General features: G+C 37.3%; 1 protein-coding gene and 1 pseudogene across 12 annotated transcripts in view; one reads left to right on the top strand and one right to left on the bottom strand.

Moving 5' to 3' along the window:
* Positions 1-24883, top strand: part of TCF12 (transcription factor 12) — a 390613-nt gene that overhangs the window by 130066 nt on the left and 235664 nt on the right. The window lies entirely within an intron of this gene.
* LOC117023385 (L-lactate dehydrogenase A chain-like) lies at positions 7124-8135 on the bottom strand (annotated as a pseudogene).

The raw sequence follows: 24883 nt of genomic DNA, 5'->3' as shown, positions 1-24883 counted from the left end.
GGTCTGTAAGACCGGGTCTTATGTAATATCATATATTGTATCGTATCATATCATATCATATACCCAGTCTTATTTTACTATAAGTCTGGGTATATAATATAATATAATACCGGGTCTTATATTAATTTTTGCTCCCAAAGACACATTAGAGCTGATTGTCCGGCTAGATCTTATTTTCGGGGAAACACGGTATATGCATAGCAAAAAAGTAGACTTCGGAGCAAAGGTAATTACATAGGATAAAGAGGAACATTGCATATTGATAAAAGGATTAATTTATCAATTCTAAATGTGTGCCTCCCAAACAACAGAACTTAAAAATACATGAAGCAAAATTTGACAGAACTTAAAAGAAAAATAGAGAACTTAACAATTACAATTAAGGTCTTCAACAGTTCTTTTTTAGGAATGGATAGAACTAGCAGACAGAAATCACCAAAGAGTGCAGAATGCCTGAACAACACTATCTACTACATAGATTTAATTTATATTTATAGACTACTTTATCCGACAATAACAAAATATACATTCTCTTCAAGTACACATTATCCAAATAGAACATATCTTGGTCATTATACAAATCTTAACAAATTAAAAAAATTGAACTCAAAATGTGTTCTCTGATCATAATGGAAATGAACCAGAAATAAGAGAGATAAAAGGAAAATCTCCAAGTTCTTGGAATTAAAAAGCAGACTTCTAAATAATCTATTGGGTAAAATAGGAAGCCTCAGGGAACATGAAATATATTTGGAACTGAACAAAAACGAAAATATGACATGTCAAAATTTATGCAGCTGAGGCAGGCAGTGTTTACAAGAAAACTTAACTACATCCAGTGCTTACATTAGAAAAAAAGACCTCAAATCAATAATCTGTGTTTCCATCTCAAGGAACTAGACAAAGGAAAACAAAATAAATCCCAGATAATAGGAGAAGTCAATAAAATTTAAAGGAAAAAAGAATAGTGAAAATCAGTAAACCCAAAAGTTGTGGTTTTTTTGCAAAGATCAATAAAATTGTTAATTTCTAGCAAAATTGACAAAAGGAAAAGACATATAGAACCAGCATCAGCAAAGAAAGAGAGAATATCACTACAGACCCCACGGGAATCCAAAGAACACTAGGAATACTAAGAACAACTTTGTGCACATAAATTTGACAAATCAGGTGAAATAGACCAATTACTTGAAATGGACTAATTCCTTAGCTTACTACCTAAACTTACCCAAGAAGGAAAAGATTATTGTGAATAGTCTTATAATTATTAAAGAAATTAAATTCATAGTTAAAAACCTACCAAAAAAGAAGTATCCAGACCAAGATGGTTTTACTGGTGAATTCTACCAAATACTTAAAAAAGAAATAACATTATTTCTCTATCATTTCTTCCAAAAAATAGAAGAGGAGGGAACACTTCCCAGCACTCTTTATGAAGCCAGAATTAAACTGATAACAAAACTAGACAAAGACAGTGAATAATAAAGACAAAAAGGAAGGAAGGAAGAAAACTATGAACCAGCATACCTCATGAACATAATTGTAAAAATCCTCAACAAAATATTAGCAAATTGAATTCCACTATCCATGAGAAGAATAATATGCCACAAAAAACCTACCGAAAAAAAAATCTACAAATACATTGTACTTTATGGTGAGGGACTGAATGCTTTTTCCCATGAATGCGAACAAGGTAAGGGTGTGTACTCTTATCTCCTATTAATATTTTACTGGCAGTTTGAGTCATTGTTCATATGGCAATAAAAGGAAATAAAAGGTATACAGATTGAAAAGGAAGAAATAAAATTGTCCCTATTTTCAGACATGATTGTCTATGTAGAAAATCCCAAAGAATCTCCTAAGACTTAGAATACGTGATTTCAGCAAGGTCACAGGCTACAACATACATACAGTTCACTGTGTTTCTATATACTAGCATTGTAGAAGCAGAAAATGAAATAATAAATACTATGTACAATAGTTCCAAAGAAATGAAATACTTTGGCATAAATATAACTGTATACATGATCTGTATGATGAAAAGTACTAAACAATGATGAAAACAAGGAAGACCTAAATAAACGTAGAGGCGTACAGTGTCCATGGAGTGATAGTAAAAATGTCATTTTCCCCCAGTAGTAGAAATGTCATTTCTTCCCAATTAGATTGATAGATTTAACACAATTTGAATCAAAACTCCAGCAATATATTTTGTAGATATAGATAATTGACTTTAATATTTATATGGAAATGTAAAGCAACTAGAATAGCTAAAATAATTTTGAAAAAGAATAAATCAGAGGAATTACACTTGCTGATTTTGAATTACGATCATTCTACAGTAACCCAGACAGTATTGTTTTGGTGAATATTAGGGATCAGTGGAACATAATAGAGTACTGAAGAACAAATGATTTTTAAAAGTCACACTTTTTAAGGCAAAAAACACCAATGTTACAATAAATGAATATTAATTCACAAAGAGGGAAGCGCATTTAAAATTTACATATCTACAAAAACTTTCTCAAAATCAATCATAGATCTAAATGTAAAATATAATTAAACTTTTTGCAGAAAACCTTCCTGATCTGGGGTTAAGCAGAGAGTTTGAAACGACATAAAATGTGGGATCCATAAAAAAAGTTGATAAATTGGACTTCATTAAAGTTAAAAATTTTGCTCTATAAAAGACAATGTTAAGAAATGAAAATATGGGTGGGCCTGGTGGCTCAGGCGGTTGGAGTGCTGTGGTCCTGTGGCCGAAGGCTGCCATTTCGATTCCCACATGGGCCAGTGAGCTGCTCCCTCTACAGCTGAGACCGAACAGCAGCTCTCCCTGGAGCCGGGCTGCCGTGAATAGATGGCGGTTGGTGTGGGCTGCTGTGTGCTGACGTGTGCGACAGTGAGCGGCTGGTGGCCGCGGTGGCCGGCAGCCGGCGTGTATGGCTGGCAGTTGGTGTGAGTGGCTGGCAGCCAACGAGAGCTGCCATGAGCCGCTGTGAGCGGCTGACCAATGACCAGCAACCGACTGCCTCAGCCGGGGGAGCGCAAGGCTCATAATACCAGCATGGGCCGGGAGCTGCACCCTAGAACTAGACTGAGAAACAATGGCTTAAAAACCCGAAATGCGGGGGCAAAAAAAGAAATGAAAATATATACTAGAGATTAGGTGGTGATAGTTGCAAACAAATATCTCACAAAGGTCTTGTACTCAGAATATATAAAGAACTCTCAGAATTCAATAGTAAGAAAACAACACAATCTAAAACTGGGCAGAAGTTTGAGCAGAAGTTTGAGCAGACAGTTAACCAAAGAGGATACAAGGATGGCAGATACATGTCTGAACAGATGTTCAATGTCAATAGCTGTTAGGGAAATGCAAGTTAAAACCATAATGAAATATTCTTACCATAGCTATTAGAACAGCTAAAATAAAAAAATTCTGACAATACCACGTACTGTTACGGATGCAGATCAATGGAATTCTCACACATTGTTTGTAGTGATGCAAGATGGTATGACCAGTTTGGAAAACAGTTTGACAGTTTCTTAAAGAATTAACCATGTGCTTACCTTATGATCCGACAATCCCACTTCTCGATATTTACTCTAGAGAAACGAAATTTTATGTTTGCACAAAAACCTGTATTCAAATATTTATAGAAGCTATAGTCATAGTTGGAAAAAACTAGAAACAACCCAACTGTCCTTCAACAGGTAAATGGTTACACAAAATATGGGCCATCCATACAGTGAAACAGTACTCAGCAGTTAAAAGGAAAAACTATTTATACATGCATTAAATTGAATAAATCTCAAATGCATTATACAGAAGGAAGGAAACCTCTTTCAAAGATTCAGTTCTATGTGCTTCCATTTATACAACATTCTTAAAAAGACAAAACTATAGTGATAAGGATAAAGTGCCAAGGGTTTGCTTTAGAGGGAGCATGTGTCTATAGAGCCATGAAGGAGTATTTTTGTATAGTGTAACTGTTGTGTATTGTGATTTGGTGCTTGCTCCAAGAATCTACATGTGTTAGAATTCATAGACCTGAACACCACAATTTTTAAAAATCAATTTTACTGTACTACTTATACAATAGTATTTTGTTTGTTGGTAATGATTGATTCAAATTAATCCTTTATCATGTCACGCCTGGAAAACCAACAGATAACGTTAACTCTGCATCTAAGAGGAGGATCAATTCTAGAGGCAGGGAATTGGATTTATGGGTGAGCTTGAGATTCACCATTTAAAAGTAGTGTACTTCTTCCAGAGTTAACAGGAAACTTAGAAAAATTTCATTCTTGCGCAAGAGGAACATGATTATTTCCTATGGGCACTTTATATGAGAAATTTAATCAATATTTATTCATTTCTGAAAACTTTCCAGTAAATCCCCACTTCCTGTGGGTTGAGGTAACCTGACGGTGGTGTGCAGTAGGGTAATGGAAAACTACAGTCAATTCTTATTTCAGGTAGTCATGTTCTATAAAGCTACCACAGATAACTGAATTAAGGAATACTGAACCATTGCTCCTACTTGAAATAGAGGATTAGGTTCCTGCAAGCTCCTGATCACAACATTTTTGTTAATTGATTAATATATAATTTTGTTTTTGTGTATTTCTGTTTAAAGACGCCTTATTTAGTATATTTTGTGAAACTCATGGTCAACAACACTGTCACTCGTGCCTGAAACAAAGCATACCTAACACACATGTGCTCTCCATGAAGCACAAACAAGAAGGCCTTGTTTGACTTCAGCTAGGAATGTGCATGTCGGGTGTTACCAGTTTTTAGCTGCTCTGCACATGTCCACAAATGACTGGAAAGCCCAACCAGTGTGCAAATTATTTTTAGTAAGTATGGAAATTTGCAGATACAGAATCTGAATAATGAGGATCAACTGAATCTAATAGTCCCTGGGTACCTGTGCAGATGGAGGAACAAAGCTAAATAATGTTATTTCTCTTCTGTGCTTTCAGCTTCGTCTTCTTTTTTCCCTACTTGGTTGATATCACAAGGAAACTGAGAATCAAATGGAAATTTTCCTGAGGTTCCATTTGGCAAAGGATCATTGACTCAGGCTGCTCATGTGCTAATGCATCTCCCTTCATTTTTAGGGATAGATGGGCTGTTGGTGACCTTTCTTGAGGAAATAGCTTTTGTTGTCAGTGATGAAATTCCTATCAGGATTGATTCTCACTTCAAGTTATAATAAACAAAAATTCTTACTTTATACGACCAATTAGATAGTTTTCTCCTTCTTTTCAAAATATAGATAATTAAAAATCTAACTAAAACCTAAATATAGGACTTAACATTTATTCATTCCCCCCCAGTTCATTTATTAATTTTTAAAATTTCACATCGTGAGTTTATACTTAGTTTTCTAACTTTTCAGAGAAATTCAGAAATTCATTCTGATTCTTAAGTTATTAGCTATACCATGTGTATTTTAGAGGACTGTTTAAAAATTTTTAGAGGATTTTCCTCTTAAAAATGAGAATGAGATTATGGCAATTAATAATCTAGAAAAGGCATGTTTGACATACTGTTCATTAGATTTTTTTAGGTAAATCATTTTGGTAATTACTGCATAGTGGTTGGGTCATTATGAGGTTAATGAAGTCTCTAAAAGATTTTAGTTTTTCTTTTGTATTCTGTACATTGTTTTCTACAAAGTATAGGTGTTTATACCATGTAATTATGTAAAATATCACCTCTGAATTCCTTTTTTTTTTAAAAATTAAGTATCTCTACTATGTAACTAAATATCTTTCTGCAAGAAACAGTAAACCATATAGGTCAAAATAAGACTACTTCGTGATCTTCTAGCATTAAAATTCATTCAGAAAAGTAAGCATGGGTCAGTATTTCCTGTCTTTCGTCATGATAATTTGTAGGAAGTCCTTCCTAGCAAACCTAATCTGAGTTAGATCAAGAAAAATGTATGCTGTGTTCCATTTGACAGGTGCGTTACTGTTTTCATCTCCCCACCCCCATATTCTGCTCTTTTGAAGGAAACAATTAGTAAAAAATGTGAAATGATGGATTTGTTAATAGAGTTTTCTACAAGTATGTTCCATGTTCTCCACTTTGTAGTAAGGAAAGAATGTTGTACTAAGATACCTTGCTTGTCATTAACTGTTAATATTGGACAAGTTTCTCTAAATTTCTGGGCTTAAGTTTCTACTTTTGTAAAATAAGGAGGCAGCATTAGATTATCTCTAATGTCCTTTCCATTTCTAAAATTTTGTGGTTTTTATGTGTAATGGTAATTGACTAACAAAAATAAGTCTGACAGATCGAGGTATATCTTCTGAATTATCAGGGAAGATTATATAACTGAAATTATAGTCTTTTAAAATATTCTTTTGAATAATTGTTTTAATTTTTTAAAAACTGTGTTATTTATGCATATGTGGTAATTGGCACATTAACTATTTTCACTAAACAGCTTTTTCTTCAACCAATCTTGATTAATGAAAGTTTATGTTTTAGTTGTCTTAAAAACCCCTTAGGCATCGGTTTTCTTTTTTCACTGTTCAAGGTTTGTTTCTGTTTTAGTTGGTATGACACTTGGATAGTTGGCCGCATTATTTATATATAGATTTTTCTTTTTACATTATATGTCAGTGTACACTACTCTGATACATATAGTATGCAAAACAAGATTCTTTAAAACAGTTAGGCACAAGACGTGCAATGTTGGATTTATACATTGGATCCCAGGATGTGGTTGATTGGAGAAAATAAGTTGGACTAGGCATAGAAGGGTAAAGGAACCAGAAGTTACATAACAGTAAACTCGTATTTCGTTTTAAGGGTGCCTGTAACGTGTGCACCATTCGCAGTGGTGGAGTCTTGGAGCAGGTGGCACTGTCCCTCACTAACTGGTTAGGACTACACAAGAGCAGAACCATTCAGCATCACAATATAGCTGCAGGGTTTTATGACCATTCCTATTTCTAACTTTAGGAAATTGATGTTATTCCAAGGCTGTCTTAATACTACTGCTTTAGTCACAGATCAGATAAAAAGGACAATATGCACAACCTCCAACTAAAATCCTGTTGCACCCTAGACAGTGAAGTGGCCCGACATTAGAAGAGTTTAAAACTGCAACTCTCTTTGGATCCCCCAAAGTGTATCTGCACTGTCCTTCAAATGGGCCTCTTCTTCAGGTGTCAGAGTCACGTTCACAACATCTGACATTCCATTCTGTCCCAAGATGTAAGGAACAGCAAGGAAAATGTCATCTTTTATTCCATGGAGACCCTTAATCATGGTGGAAATTGGATGGACCCGCACCTAAGATTCTTCATTATCCTTTCTGCCAAATCTGCCAGAAAGTCCAGTGGCCCAGGATGTGTAGCCTGTCAGTTTGATCACCTCATAAGTACTGTCAGCCACCTGTTTGTGAACTTCTTTCCACTGTTCCTTATCTGCATCAGTGCCCAAATCAGGGTGCAGATTCTTCAGGGAGACACCAGCAACATTCTCTCCGTATAGGCGCACTAGAGTCTGTATGCTCCCCAAGGACCCACCCATAACAGCTTAGTGGGTGAACTCCCAGCCTTTCCCCCACTAGGTAACTGAACTGGGCTGAATCCAGATGGCGACTATTATTACTTCCAATAACGTGGTGTTTGGGAAAGTCGCTTATCTTCCAAGCCACATAGGTCAAGAAGCCCACTGGATTGGAAACAATAAGCAATTTGCAGTTGGGGCTATGTTTTACATTAGGAATGATGAATTTAAAGATGTTCACGTTATGCTGGGCCAAATTGAGTTGGCTTTCTCCCTCTTGTTGTGTGTCCCAACTGTGAAAATAACCAGCTTGGAGTTTGCAGTCTCATTATAGTCTTTGCCAGAGACAATTTTTGAGGTTCCAAGGAAAGGGCCGCTATGTTGGAGATCCATTATCTCTCCCTCCAATTTGTCTTCATGACATGAACAAGAGCAAGTTCATCTGCCAAGTTCTTCATTAAGATACTGGTGGCACAGGCCATGCCAACAGCACTAACCCAATGACTGTAATCTTATTCTGGGGGCTTTGTTTTTCCTTAAGAAGATTCACAATCAGCTGATCTTTGAGAGTTGCCATACTGGATTTAGGACCAAAAGGAATCGGGAGTGCATGGCTGGTGGGCGGGCGTTGGTGGTGCGGCGTTGGATCCAGACTGGGCGGCAGCTGCTCCAGGATTTGGAGCCCAACATGGGAGGGTCCTTCTCTCAGGCATCAATTTTGTATTGAAGTCCTCATTAGACAAGTATTCATAATCCCAGGTTTCCACAGATAGAGATTGCATAAGGAAGCTAAAGCTTTCATGGCCAAGAGTGTTTACCTACAAAATCATCTCCAATCAAACATACCCCTCAGCTCGACTGTCTTGCCATGTATGTTGGGTTAAAACCTTTATTGGTTGCTCTCTAGCGACAAAGTGCAAACTACACATAAAAATTGTAGATAATGTAAAAGTGTAGTGTTACATGACGACCATGAAAGGCCCATTGGAGAACAGTTCCAGTCGTACAGAAAGCCATGTGTAGATGAGGTTCGGACAGAAACAGATTAGTTAACAATTGTAGAAGAGAAATTTTCCAAGAGAATGACTTCGTAGGTGCTTCAGGAAAGAGTAGTTTGGATATCCTCGAATTAAGAGGAGGCTTTGTTGAAAAATTCCATTTGTTTAGATAATGTTCTGAAAGTCGGCTGGGAAGTGGAGGATGATATTATATATAGTGTCAGTTAAAATTATAACCTCCCTCTCATGTTTGTTCATTCTTCTCAGAATTAGCAGATGGCTATAAGAATGACCTAAATTTTGTGATATAAAATGAAATAGGCTCTTCTAAAAATAATTTTATTTTGAAATTAAAGTCCTAATCAAACCTTTTTTTCCACTAACATTATGAAAATTTGGTCCTGTTTTCATGGATTCATTAGGTGGATTTTTTTATCTAGTACTATTTATCCGTGGGTATTGAGAATTCTGTACACTTGTAACGAAAGATGAGAACGATGGATTTCTTGATACGCAACACCATTTTTGATATCAGTGTTACAAAGCATTTATTGAATATCTAGTTGGATGTTGTTAGTGTATTAAATTTCTTTGCTGAGAGAGAACAGAAGAAACACTGAAAACAAATCAGGAGTGTAGATAATGCAAAAGATCAAGCTCATGTGGAACATCTCTAAATTTCTCAACTCAGCTTTATTCTGTGCTACATGAAGTTCAAGTTCCCAAAGGAGACGTCATTTTCATCCCTACTTGGCTTGTATACTTAACCCAAGTTGAAATTAAACACTTCCATAGAATTTTCCACATACAGTTTAAAAATAAAATGAACCCAAGTATATCTGTGTGTAAAATCAGTTGTTTTTTTGGATGAAGTGAGCTATTTGGATCTGTATATTTAAGGGTAGATATACTTATCCGGTGGAGAAAATTACAGGGACTCTATAAGTAGGGACGTCTGGTTTAGAGGTAATGCTTCCTTTACCCAGTGTGGGTTTGTGTACAGCAGATCCTCGAATAATTTTGTTTTGTTATAACTACAAAATGCTGTAGGAACTTAACTCTTGTTTACATGAATTAGCCATCGGTGAAATTGGTTTTGCTATACGTAATTTTGCTGCATTTCCAAGAACCTATCGACAACATTAAGGGAGGACTCACTGTATTTGATGTAGCTGTATTAGCAAGTTCTGACTCTTTCCTTTGTATATCCGATTTTATTTCCGTTTGTGTGCAGTTATTTGTTTTACTTGATTGATCCTCCTGTACCCCACCCCTTTATAAAGTCCTTGACAACAAGAGAAGGCCAAGAAAGGTGCAAAGTGTGAAAGTTGGACCCAAGTAGAGAGCAGTTGTAACATTCATTTTAATTGCTTGTGGTGAAGCAGAAGTAGGGTAGTGGGAGAGAGCATAGTTGGTAAACTCTGAAACTTAAAATACAAGACATGTAGCCTAAGTCAGTAAAAAATTCTTCCGAAAATTTTTCATAAGAGCAAAATTTTAAAGTAAGTCCACATTAACACTGGCATGACTAAAGAATAGGAAGGAGAGACAGTAGAATCAGTTCATTTTCATTGCAGAAGAGTTTTTAACTCATAGTTGGTCAATACTGATCTCTTTTTATACGAGAAGTCTTTTCCCCTCTTTAAAGCAAAAGTAACAAAAATAGTTATTGCCTAATTTGCCAATTATCTAAAAACAGACCTAGGGCAAGTGAGAACCATCTGGATATGGGGGTGCTTGGATAGGGCTGATGTGGCCAGCCTAGTTCTAAGTGTTTGGAGACCCTCTTCATTTTAGAGATGGTTAACAAGCATTCTTCTGGGTGGAAATTCTCAGATGCTCTTGATGTTTTACTCCTGAAAATAGAATTTCTGGCAGTTTATGTGGTCCCATTTTTATTTAGTCATATTGCTGTGGGTCTGAGAGCTGGTCAGGTAGAGCCATGAACTGGTGAGTTTTAAAGATTTTAGGAGGTAGGAAATGCCTAGGACATTTACCTTCTTAAGGTAAAAGGGCTTCCTACTGGACTTAGGTTGGCAGCATCAGGATCGACACTGTAGAAAACGCTTAATAAAAATTTTGTTCACCATGGTGGTCATTTTAACTTTTTAAAATGCTTAAATGTGAAAGAAACCAACTATTTTACCAAAGAATGCTCCCCCTTTCTCCCATCATCCATATTTCCTTATTTTTTGAGTTGGAAAAAATAATTTTTTGTTCAGATGTCTTTTTGCCAATTTTTAAAGAATTTTATGATTTTAAGGACTTCTAAGAGAAGTGATTGCATTTTGAGAACCAACTATGAAAATGGACGTAGGAAGCGTTTTACTACATGTCTCCATGTAATTTATTCATGCTCTAACTTTGCTGCTTGGAATAAAGTTTATATGATGTCTAATTAAATCATTTCTAAATTTTTTGATTCTGCTGTTACATTTTAGGAAAGTATCTTACTCTTAAGCAGGGATTTTTAACAGTCAGAGTATCTTTCTGAATTTTAATTTGCTTAAAAGAAAGAATATTTACTTGGGGAATTTTTATTATTAGAAATTAAAATATGAAAATCACATATAATCCGACGTTGAACACACTAACTTAATATGTACAATCATTGTTATTTGGGTTTAAAATTAATGAAGTGTTGTCCCAGCCTGGAAGACAATGCTAATAGGTATACATACTGAGATCTTGAACATATTTATAACTTGCAGTGTATTGATCTTTTTTTATTTTAAGAAAATATTTTGGTTCAGTTAGTACCATCAGAGAAATTGTAGTGGCCTTTTCATTTTACAATTTTGTTTCTCCAGCTATAAGAATGTATAAGTGGGAACTATTATAGGTATTTTAATTCTTTTGTGCTCTACAGATCTACAAGTGTGGCTGTTGGGAATTGTTGCAGATTAGATTCCATAGGAAGCCTGAGATAGAGTTAATCTTACAGGATGTTCATTGAGTGCCCTTGGGATCACCATCTGTGAAAAGGAGACGAAGAAAGCAGGATTGGACAGAGGGAAAAATTGAGTTGTGATTCAGACCCAGTGATATTCTTGACTAACCCTACTGTGAATTCTGTAGCTAGAATGTCCCTTTAGAGTTATCCTGAATTGGGCTAAGATTGCCAGGCCTTTTTAGCTGCACATGCATCTGTCATTGGACATGGACTGCCCAGGAAGGGGCATAATCTTGGGCAAAAGCTGCTCGCTTTAGCTCAGGCGCTCACTCCCAACAGTTGGGGCAGTGAGTCCTTAATTAAGAGGGATTGGGTGGCACATCACAGGAATATTCTTGTAGAATCTGGTGTAGGGTTTTTTATGCTTATTTTTCTTTATAGTTTCCTTTGTGCCTCTGGGAAAAGTTATATCACTTTTCTTTCTCCTGTAAGCAAGGGTAAGAGGCTTGACTTACTTTAACTGCCTTAAAGAATTATTGAGTCTCTAAAAATAAATGCTTTAAGATCATTATTACACCTATATAAGATGCTTAAGTTTCTTTGCAAAACTGTACATTATGAGTAAAAAGAAAAACATGTTCTTTTGCATTTCCGTATACATGATCTTCTCCCTGGTTGTCTTGAGGGACTTAGTTTCCCTCGGATGGCGTGAGGATGGAGTATATTACGAAGACAGACACGATAAAAATAAATAATACTTGTCTTCTGACTTTAATTTATTTAGTGTATCTATACAAGGTGTGATCAAAAGATATGGTGAACGTTTATATAAAAAATTTGATTACAGTGAAAGACACATTGCCATTAACCCCCCTCAGAACACCACCCTCGCTTCAAACACATTTATCCCGTGGTTCTTGCCACCTTCTGAAGCAGTTCTGGAAGTCCTCTTTCGTGTCTTTACTTCATCCTCCATCATGACAACACTCCTTGTCACACATCCCTTCTGGTATGGCAATTTCTGTCAAATAAAAACATTACGATGTGTCCTTACCCACCTTATTCACTGTATCTGGCACCATGCGACTTCTGGTTCTTCGCCAAAGTCAAAATGACCATGAAAGGAAAATGTTTTGAATCGATTCAGGACATTGAGGCAGCCATGACAGTGCAACTGAAGACACTCAAGAAAGAGGACTTCCAGAACTGCTTCAGAAAGTGGCAAGAATGATGGGATAGGTGTGTTTGAAGTGAAGGGGAATATTTTGAGGGGGATTGTAATGCAGAGTCTCTGGTCCTGCTCTCGGCAGGTGGACAGAGGATATGGTGAGGCCAAAAAGTAACAAAAACAGAGCCATAGACAGGAGAGTCACACCACCACATTCTCGATGGTGGCTAGCTGAGACACGAAAGCAAACATCCGCCATTACCCAACAAGGGCCCCCTCTGTACCCTAGACCCGCTGGCAGCCGAGCGAGACACAGGAAGCGGGATCAACACGATCCACAATCCGCTTGCCAACCGCACTTGCGAGCTGCAATCTGCTCTATAGCGTAACCACAGCAATTATATTAGTGACTAATGGCTAACTGGTTACAGCTGATGGCCATCTGATCACAGCTGATGGCCATTTTTTACTACCTGAGCCAGCACCTTTGCACGTGAGGTCAAGAGCCTGGAAACTGCTCTCTGGGACTCCATCCGTACAGGTATCAATGGCAATGTGCCTTTTACTCTAATAAATTTTTTAAAATTTAAAACATTCGCCACATTTTGTGATCACACCTCGTATAAAGTACCTACTATGTACCAGGCACTATTACAAACTTTGGGGATAATAGAATTTTGGAGCAGTAAAATGGGCTTAACAACTAGGCATTTTTGGCAAGATGAAGCTTTTCTGAAGTCCCCCTATAGTGGCTCACGTGGGTCAAAGTTGGTGGGGTGCTGTCATGCAGGGAGTCATGTGGCGTCTCTGGTCCTGCTCCCCACATAAGAACACAGGACACGGTGAGGCCAAAAAGGAACACCCACAGAGCCACAGGTAGGGGAGTCATACCACTATAACCACTATAGTCTCCATGGAGGCTAGATTCACACGCTTTTCTGCCAACCGACCGACACCCCACTTGCTAGCTGCAATCCGCCTCTCTGCAATCCGCAGTCCACACTCCGCCGCTTGCTAGCTCAGCCACCATCTTCTTGCTAGCCCCCATTTTTCTGCTAGTGTAGCCACGGCAGTTATATTAGTGGCCAGTGGGTCACTGGTTACAGCTGACGGCCAACTAGCCACAGCTGATGGCCATCCAATCACAGTTGATGGCCATTTACTACCCAAGTGAGCACCTTTCCACGTGAGGGCGAGAGCCTGGAAACTGCACTCCTGGTTCTGTCCACAGGTGCATAATGGTTCTCTGGAATTTTGACTTTTAAAAACGTGCCTTTGTTTCTCTTGCACTTGATTCTTCCACGTGAAGAGACTGGGTCTGAGACGGACATTAGTAGATAAAAGTTGAATTTATGGTTACTGGAATGGGACGTACCGGTTTTTCTCTGATTCCAAGGGAGGAAATACCTTAGGTCCTGAGAAGTATGAGGGGTGAGGAGGAGGGTAAGGGCGTGGACACGGGGCAGGGGATGGGTACTGATGGGACAGTTAGTGATCTTAGTCTTTCAGAACTGCCCCCAGAGTCTTCCTCAATAAGGAGAACTTCCTGGTACAGCGCTCCCAAACTGTTAAAAGTGTCTTAAATTTAACTGAGTGCTGGGTCTGCTGTTTACCTCCAGATGGTTCTGACCATGATTTGATTGTCATTCCTCTTAACCTTACTGAGAAGTGTATTGGAAACAGGAGGGGATGGCCCCAACTCCCATACCTCCCACACTAAACACCTGTCAAAACCTCCAGATGCCTTCCCTGCCCCCATTCCAGTAGCCATTGCTCAATCATTACACGAAGTGGCCGAATGCCACCTGGCTGATGTTTGGACACACCAGACAGGTTGGACTGACTTTTCTCAGGCAGTCTCCAAAAAATAAGAACTAAATTAAACTAAATGGAGAACCCCAAGGCACACCAGCCTGTTAAAAGGCCACATGTGATGCCTTGTCAGCCCGCCCCTGACCGGTTTAGGTCTGACTTGTGGACCTCCAACAATTGTAAACACTCTTTCCAGGGACACCGTAAGCACTCCCAGTATTGTGCTTTGTATGTGGAAGCCAGGCGCTAACTTGCCTTTTTATCAAAAGCAGTTGACTTGCACCATAGGGTGTTGTATGAGACCTTGAGGTATTTAATGAAACATGTAGTTTTCAGATGATTGTAGAGATCTTTCCAACATTAGGCTAACCTTGATTACTTGGGGCAACTTCTTGGAGGGATGACTGATTCATTGTTTACACGTACTTTGCAGGTAGTTATGCCACGGATGGAGTTATCCAGTTACGGTAGGTGTTAAGAAATCGGTCACTGACTTTACCTAAAGTTATCAGTGATCCGACTTCATCGCTAGAAGGTATTCAGGTCAGCCTCAAGTCACTGGCCAGGGTTGGTATGGATGATACAGAATTGCCTCAGGTTTCCTTGTGGGTCAGGTGAATTACAAGGCAGATTCTTTTTAATGCTAGGACATGTTCCTGGATTAATGCTTCAGTCTACGTGGAAAGATCAATTCAGACACATAGGGAGAAAACCATTTGGATTTCTATGGTAGACCCTGATGGTTTATGGAATTTGTTCAGCTGATGTGGCCCAGGACTCTGGAGGACTTGGTGGAGGTCAGTACTGAAGGCTGGCTTCATCTTGCTGTTTGGGGTCCTGTTTAGAGTAGCCTTAGTTATAGGATGCTTAAGACAAATTAAATAGATTTGGTCCTACCTTTGTTGGTCAGATTAATCAGCTTGGTTGATAGAATGGGATGGTGTAGAAAAATTTGCCAGGAGCACAAGATAGTGCAGAAACAAGGGGTACATAGTGTTGGAAGTAATTTTCTGCAGTCGTCATACATGTTTTGCAAGCAGAGGCACTGACTGCCTTTGTTTTGGATTATCCTTGTCCAAAGGATGCTTGTATAGTAAACAGCCTAGGAAAATAGACATAGTGTCTCTGGAGCAAAAGGGCAGGGATGTTCAGTGTTAATAGAGATACACTGAACATGCCTCTCTTAAGCAAAGGTAAGCCATGCTCACTGCACACTATGAACGATTGGGTTCCCTAAACTCAGCATTCCTCTCCTATAAACCCACTGTGTCTTCCACGTTGCTGCCATGGGATATGACTAATAAAGTAGTTTGTCACTGACTCAGGAGCCTCATGTCTTCTTCTTACACCCATGAAACTGTGACAGTCTACCTTCTTAGCTTACGAGTAGGGCAAAATCTCAGACCCTTCACAATTCTTGATACTGGAATTATAGGTGCTCTCTCTGCAGTGTCCATTTAGGGCCCCCACATCTCTATTTAAAAAAAATGATCTATTTGAGTATCAATAAAAATGTCAAATGCATACGAGGTATGATTAAAAAATACGGTGAATGTTTACATTTAAAAAAAGTATTACAGTAAAAGACACATCGCCATTAATCCCCCTCAAAATACTTCTCCTCGCTTCGAACACACTTATTCCATTGTTCTTGCCACTTTCTGCAGCAGTTCTGGAAGTCCTCTTTTGTGAGTGTCTTTAGTTGTGCTCTTGTGGCTGTCTCGATGTTGTGAATCGATTCAAAACGTGTTTTCCTTTCATGGTTATTTTGACTTGGGGAAGAGCCAGAAGTTGCACAGTACCAGATCCAGCGGATAAGGTGGATGAGGACACACTATGATGTTTTTATTTAACAGAAATTGCCATACCAGAAGCAATGTGTGACATGGAGCCTTTCTGTTGTGATCACAAAATACTGTGAGTGTTGCTGCTGAGTGCTATCCAACGGAAAGGCAGGGATCTTCAATACAGGAAGTGGCACGTCGAACCTTAGTAACAATGTGTGACAAGTTTCAACTTGTTTGGTGCCATCAGTCGGGTGTGAGCTATGGTTGAGAGAAGGTGTGGTTTAAAGTGTGCCGTAAATCATCCTCCCTCATGACAATGCTCCGTGTTACACATTGCTTTTCGTATGGCAATTTCTGTCAAAAACATTATGGTGTGTCCTCATCCACCTTATTCACTGGATCTGGCACCATGTGACTTCTGGTTCTTCCCCAAAGTCAAAATGATTTGGACATCGAGACATCTACCACAGCACAACTGAAGACATTCACGAAAGAGGACTTCCAGAACTGCATCAGAAAGTGGCATGAACAATGGGATAAGTATGTTCGAAGCGAGGGAGAGTATTTTTGAGGGGGATTAATGGCAATGTGTCTTTTATTGTAATAAAATTTTTTGAATTTTGATATTCGCTGTATTGTTTGATCACATTTTATATAACTGTCAGTCTGGCAATGCCATTTAAATGTGTATTACTTCTAGTACAGGGTCACAAACTGCTGCCCTAGCCCTTGGGGCTAAATCTGACTCACTGCCATCTTGTAAAATAAAGTTTTATGGTAATACAGCCACACCCATCTGTATTTGTATTGTCTGTGGCTCCTTTTGTGCTACACGGCAGAGTTGGGTAGTTTCAACAGAGACCTTATGGTCAACAAAGTAAAAAATGATTATTTGTTTCTTTAAGAAAAAATGGGTAGAGCCCTGCTGCATGCAGCACTTTAACCCAACATTATTTCCTTTAAATAGGCTTGCAAATGTATGTCAGGATAGATGTACAAAGATGTTCATTGTGGGGTTGTTGATAATTGTAAAACAACAACAATTAACAAAAAACTGGAAACAACTTCAGGAAATGTGAGACGGTCTCGATTTATTGTCTGAACATTGACTTGTTCTGCAGATTTTCCCAAGTCACTCGTTGGACTGAACTCTTCCCAAAGAGTCTGAGATACCACGTTACATATTTGGACTTAAATACAGAGGGTGCCAAAAAAATGTATACACATTTTAAGAAAGGAAAATCTATTTAAATTGTAATACTCAATATATACTGATAACAAAAGATGAATACAAGTCCCGTTTGACTTCTGCAATTACAAGAGGTGCTCAAAGTGGTTACCATCAGCGTAATTTTAATAGTTTTTTTCCTTTCTTAAAATGTGTATTTTTTTTTTGACACCCTCTATACATAAAATTTCTTCTTCACTCAGAATAATGGGTTGTCAGATCATACAATCTGGGAGAGAAGGCAAGGGACACCAGATTAATTTGGCAAGCCTCTGCATACTGCAGGTTCCGGGGAGTCCAAGGATCACCAGGTAAGAGGCGGAGGTCCTGCTATTAAATTCTGCATTTTAGTCTAAAGATTTTGAAAGCCAGTCAAAAGGTAACCATTGGGAAAACAAAATAAAACAAAACAAAAACAAACAAAGGAAACAGAGATTGCTATTGTTCAACAGTCAAGGTATTGCTTTTGATGTAGATGAGCCACACTAACTTCTGATTCTTTTCTGGCAAGGGGGAACCCTCTGCTTGTGTGCTCATGTGTGAGGATAGACCCCTTCAATTAGGTGGGAGGCATAGGCAGACTGAGGATAAGGAGAGAGTTTAGTTGATTTTATTTTAGTGAGCCTTTAGTAAGGGAATCATGACCAAAGTGTTTTGGAGTTTGGTATCGTGGTAAGAAGAGGGAGGAGTTGATAGCCTGGTAGGAACTTAAATTTTAGGAATCCATCTAGGGAAAATAAGGTAGAGTTCTAATATTGTGGTGGGCAGCAATGGCCAAAATACACCTTTTTAGGGTGCAATCTTGAAGATGTTTCAGAAGTATTTTGCTCACTGCATCTAGAGGGGTTATATTTTGCTCACTGCTTTTTAGTTGCAGTGTGTTTTGAGCAAGAAATCAGTATTACTTAATACCTTTGGTTAGACGAAGGAATGATTTTTATTCAAGAAGTCTTAAAAATTTATAACATTTAATCATATTAAGTTGTACATTGACATCCTCCTGGGGGGAGGGAAAGGGTATATGAGATAGGGATTGTCCCAGGAAATCTAGGACATTTGTGCCATATTTATGTAGCCCAATGTTAACAGATTTGTGGTAAGAAGATAAGTGGTGAACCTGTTTTGGGGGAGGTAAGAGTAGAAGCAAATGTATTAAGCACATCTGGAGATTTACTTAGTTCAATCTGTTGTGTACCTTGTGTTTATATTTCTTCAAGTGTGGAGCTGGAGAAGTAATATCTTACATGGAAAAGTTTGACAAATATTGGTAAAGATGTCTTTTTTAAAAGCACTTTTCCCCCCTTTTGGAAGAAGTAGTAAGAATAAGACCTATTTTTATTATTGCCTAATTTCCAGATTCTGTTTTGCCTCAGACATTAAATTTCCAATTTTCAAGTAGCCTAAGATAAACAAGCAACGTTAGGGAACCATTATGTCCAACCCAAAGCTAATAAAGCCAGCTAACAGAATAAGAACACTTGGGAAATGTGCGCAACTAAATAAATAGATTGTTTAAGTGGTTTATTTTTCTATACGGGCAGTTAGTTAGGTAAGCATGTTATTTCAGCTGGCAGAGTTGAAAGAATTTTGAGACTGTGTAGGTGGAACAATGCTAAGCTTTCTTCTAGTAAATCTGGGACGGCTTCATGGAAGAGTCTTGAGTTAGTGTGTATGAGAACCGGAGGGTGGTATGCTTATCTTTGTGAAGAGCTTCAAAATCAAAGAGCAATCTATCATTTTTGAAATTAAGGATAACAAGCTTTAATTTTTGTGTTATATGAGGTGGATGGAGGAGGTAAAACACATACCAGCTTGTGTTTTTTTAGTCTTGATATATGTTATATGCATATATAATTTCATGTTTACTTCTTTCACCATGTATTCACTCTCTTTAATTAGACTAAGAGCATTTTGAGGGTAGAAATTATCTTTTCTGCTTCTTTTGTGCCCCACATAGAACAAAATTGTAGACTCATGCTAACAAAAATTTCAGTTTTTTTCTTTTTAAAAAGGAAAATTTAAGATTTCAAATATGGAAAGCTTGGGCACTTTGTTAGCTGTTGGGCACAATGTGAGTAAAGAAAGGACTTGGGACCAAGATCTGGGGCAGAACCTTTAAAGTAGTTCTAGGTTGGAGGACCAAGATGAGGTCAGAGTGACATGCTGAAATTGGAAGAATGGGGTAAGCTACTGAGTAGAGCAGTTAGATTAGTAGTGGGACAGGAAACATTAACAGTGCCTTAGTATACAGGTGTGGGTCAGGATTCTTACCAGTCATGAGGAAACAGTTTGGGAATGCTGTTCAAAATAAGATCCATGCCTCATAACCTGTGCTAGGAAAACACATTAATTTAGGGTAGGATCCAGGGTAAAAGTCTTGTTCTCTGCAAAGTAGTGACTTTGGTCTTAATACGACTTTACTTCAGTGACTGAAACCTAGCAGATATGAGCCTCTTATATTTACTGTACTGTATTTATTTTTCTTATATTTACTGTACTGTATTTATTTTTCCTATAATTGTAGGAAGTGTGATTCTAAATAGTTTTAAATTTCTTTTTTTCTTTTAATAATCATATTTCTTGGATGGATCTCTCTTGTCAGGCCATGGGACTGGTAGAAGGAAATGTGTAATAATACCCTGATTTTATGGGATTTCTGCACTGAAAGGAGAACAGGTTACTATTTCTGGCTCATGCAGGTGGGAGTGGAATAATCTGCACAGTGCTCTTTTAGGACATTGAGGCTATTCTTGTCTCTATTGATGTATAGAGGCATTAAATGTCACATTTATACTATTGGGGAATTAAAAAAATTAGCTTTGGTTGCCATACTGAAAGGTCAGCTGGGATTATGAGAAATAATCTCCAACAAAATTCCCAGTTTTTACTTTAAGTAGATATTTGGGTAAGGTTGACTTGTGTAATAGATTCTGTTTCGATATGGGACTTGGTTCCATTCAATGCTGGCTTCGTGTATTCATTGAGCACCTGATATATACCAGATACTTCTCTAGGCATTTCATACCTATTATGGGAACCTTAAAAGAAGGACAGTGGTATCCCCATTTTTAAAGGTGAGGGTATTGAAGCTCTTTTTACCAACCAGATTAATCAGTCCTTTTTATTCCCCCTCGAAAATATATACTATATATATATTACTGACAGTGGCTCCACTGGTCACTTATGTCTCCATTGGTCATTTATGTCTAATGAGTTATACTCTAGTATTCTTCCATAGTTCTGCTTCAACCATGTATGTAAGTTGTATCCTTACCAAGAGTCAATTGCCTTTATTCCCAAACATATTAATAATTATTTATTTATAATTAAACCAATGAAATCTTAAAGAAGGTTGTTTTATGAAAGCTGACTTGAATGTTTGGAAAGACTCAATGACAAGAAGCTTGAAATAGCTGTTGAATTAGAGGTAAAGGAGACAGCATTAATACAAATTGGGTAAAAAACACAAATCTGGAAGATGGTGAATTTTTTTTTTTGCGAATGCATTAGTTTTTGCCATACTTTAAAGAAACAGGCTGAACACTGTGGAGAATACATTAGGAATGTGACTGATGGGAGAAGGGTAACATGGAACACTAATCATAGGATCCATATTCAAAAAGAGGGCCCTGATCCTGAGTTTGGAACCAAATGAAAAATAAGACGAGAGTCATAAAGATTAAAATGTCAGCTTTAGTAATGATACATTGATTAGAGTTCATGGCTTTAAAAGTGCTGCTGCCAAAAGAGCTGGCCAACATTTCAAAGAAAATACCCAGAGTTTTTGCCTTATATCATTCCAAGACCTGATTGGAAGAATAGTGCCAATCACTAGTGTTGGCAGATTTGTTATTCTTTTAGCTCCACGTAGTCAAGAAATGTGCATATTAGTCAGGACACTCATCCTTCCTTGGGATGGCGTAAGTAAGGGAGCGGAGGGATTTCTTCCAGATAGAGGCCTGAGGCTGAGTAAAGGTGATTCCTACATCAAAATATTGGGTTATGTTTTGTGTTTAGAAATCATTTAAAGTAATGGCTTGGCAATTCAGTATGTCCTCGCTTTGATCTACTTTTGAAATTATGATCATGTGCTATATTTATATAACTAAAAACGAACAGAGCCCGAGTCAAGCAGAGTCTGATTTATAAGTCTATGTACTTTTCACTACAGCCACTTGTTGAGGTTTCTTCTGGGTACCTTCCTGCTTCCCTTTTCTTATCTCTCTTTATCTATGAACCAGTTCCTGCAATTTTCCCTTTGGACTTTGCTTACAGAGCCTATTTTGTTCATTCAGGAGAATAATCCTCAAACTGAAAGGCTTGTATCAAACAACGTAATAGAATTGTAACCTATAGTAAGTGAAGAGAAAGAAAATAATCACCTAGGAGCTTTAAATACCTGAAATAACATCTGATCTCCAGATCCAGGCAAATTATGTTGAAAGAATTTGTGAATAACTCTTCATACTCAGAGTGTTACAAAAGTAGTATATGCACATTGGTTTTTTAAAAAATTATTACTGTAAAAAATATGTGAGTCAGCGGTGTGATGGAGCATAAAAGAAGTAAATGAAACCTTAAACTGCATAAATCGAAATGTGATGTCAGAATCATAGATACTAATGGTTCCACTGTCATGTTGGATGGGGTGATGAATTTATTTTCATACTTGAAGAGGGTCACTTCAACTATGGTGTCTGGAAGGGCATGTTTAGGATTTGAGCTACTGAAAATGGTGACATAGGAATAACAGTAAGCAGGGTGGAAAGACCAAGAGCAAATGGGCCTAATACTCGCCATGTTTTTGAATAATGCCATTTAAAGGAGGGTATAGACATCTGTGGTGTTCCTCTAGAACAGTTGTAGGAAAACTGTTTTTGTAAAGGCCAGGTAAATATTTTGGGTTTTATGTTGCAACCATTTGACTCTGACATTGTTACATGAAAGCAGCCATAGGAGTAGACCGTATATCGTAAACAAATGGGCATGGCTGTATTCCAACAAAACTTTATTTGTAAAAACAATGGGCTAGATTTCATCCACAGGCAACTCCTGCTCTAGAAGAGCACAGTTTTCTTCTCAAGTTAAGAGAGAATTTTTCAAGAGATTGTGGATTTCAGCAGTGGAAAGGACTGTCTCATGAGGTGTGAGTGCCCCTTCACTAATTTATTATAACCATCCACCTAATATGCTGTTGGTAAGACTTTGCACTAACTAGAAGGAAAAACCAGATGACTCCTCTAAAACTTCTGCTGACTTTCCCCACCAATTTTCCATGCTTTTCTAACTGATAAAACTTCTCTGATTTAGTCATTTGAATATTTACAATTTAATGGGAAAAGATTCAGACCAGAAAATAGGTCTGTATTCAACTTTGCTATGTATGAGTTTATTTAATTTCATTTATTGACTTTATTTCAATACAGTATTGTATTTTATCTATGTATTTTATTGTATGTGTGCATTTTATTGCATGTAATAAAATACAAAATGAGTTTTATTCTATATATTCAGTTATACACTTTATTAAACTATACATCTAAAGTATGTAATTCAGTAGTTTTGAGATTTATTTTGACAGATGTATAGAACATGTCCATCATTCCAGAAAGTTGTCTTATACTCCTTTGAGGTCAATTTTCCTCAACACCTGTCCCTTGAAACCACTCATCTGCTTTCTATCACTGTAAATCAGTTTTAGTCTGTTCTAGAAATAACTTCATAATAATGGAATCAGACATAATAAACTCTTGTATCTGGCTTCTTTGACTTAAAATAGTATTTTTGAGATTCATCCAGGTTGTTGGCATGCATCAGAAATTAGTTGTATCATTATAGACGCGCAGAAGCAATGTGTGATTGTTCTAATTGCTTAACAGCTTCTGTAACACTTGTTGTCAGTTTTTTTAAGTATAGCCATATAAATGGTAGTATCTTGTTACGGTTTTAGCTTGTGTTTCCCTGATGATGTTGACCATCCTCTCATGTGCTTATTGTCCATTCGTGTACCACCTTTGCCCGTTTTTAAATTGAATTGTCAGCTTTTCATTGAGTTTAAAAGGCTCCTCATAATTTTGGATATGAGCTATTTAGAATTATGAATATTTTCTCCCAGTCTGTCTTGCCTTTTCATTTTCTTACCAATCTTTTGAAGGGCATTAGGTTTTAATTCTGATTGAGTCATTTATTAAATTTCATTTTTGTGATTAGCAAAACTTTCCTTGTCCTGTCTAAAAAATTTTTGCCTACTCCAAAATTACAAAGATTTTTTATCGTGTTGTTTCTTCAGAAGTTTTATATGTACTTTATGTTTAGGTCCCTGAGCCATTTCGAATTTTTGTGTACAGTGTGAGGGCTTGAGGTTCTTTTTCTTTCCGTAAGATACTGACTTGTTCTATCTAGCAGTATTTGTTTGAGACTATTCTTTCTTTGTTGCATTTTTGTTTAGTATCTTAGTTGAAAATCATTTGGTCACATATGTTTGGTTCGATTCCTGGACTCTCTTTTCCTCCATTGATCAATATGTCTGTTGTGATTTATGCCTATCTCAAAATGTCTTCATTACTATAGATTTATGGTAAATCTTGAGATCAGATGCTGTAAGTCAACCCAACTTTGTTTCTCTTTTCAAAAATTATTTAGCCTATTCTGAACCTTTGTATTTCTAGGCACGTTTATTTCAAATAAGCTTGTTAGAATTTTGATTGGAATTTCATTTGCTTCATTTTGTTTTTGTTTGTTTTTTTGTTACTCTGCAGTCTTTGTTGTTTGAAGGAAAATATATTTTGTAATATTCTACATGAGTTGTTTAAGAGGGAGTTGTTTAAGAGGGTTGTTTTCAAAATTTTATTTTTAAAATTAACATGTAGTTAAACTAATTTCTTTTTTGATGTATAGTTCCATGTATTTTAACATATCTATATCTGTATCTATATCTAGATTCATGTAAGTCCTACCACAATCAATATACAAAGTAATTTTATACCCCCCAGAAACTATTTCTTTCCCCTTTCCTCACCTCTTAATCCCTGGCAACCACTAATCTGTTCTATTACTATAGCTTTATCTTTTCAAGAACTTCATAAATGTAATAATACAGTATGTAACATTTTGAGAGTGGCTTCTTTCACTAAGTGTATTACCTTTGAGCTGTAGCTATGTTGTTGAATGTCTCAGTAGTTTGTTCCTTTTTCTTGCTGAGTAGTATCACTTTATGTGGATGTACCACAGTTTCTTTATCCATGTTAAAAAACGTTTACAGTGGTACCTCGGTTTTCAAATGTAATCTGTTCCGGAAGACCGTTCGAGTCCAGAAATGTTCGAAAACAGCCGACAGCTGGGCCTTAGGATCTTACACTCAGCAGAAGCCGCGTGACATGTTCGACTGCCCAGGCGTGTTCGAAAACCGAAGCATTTACTACCAGGTTTACAGCGTTCGTAAACCAAAATGTTTGTCA

The sequence above is a fragment of the Rhinolophus ferrumequinum genome, chromosome 6 (genome assembly GCF_004115265.2).
Source record: "Rhinolophus ferrumequinum isolate MPI-CBG mRhiFer1 chromosome 6, mRhiFer1_v1.p, whole genome shotgun sequence".
Taxonomy (NCBI): Eukaryota; Metazoa; Chordata; class Mammalia; order Chiroptera; family Rhinolophidae; genus Rhinolophus; species Rhinolophus ferrumequinum.
The sequence above is the reverse complement of the archived record's forward strand: the minus strand, read 5'-3'. Positions and strand labels throughout refer to the sequence as shown.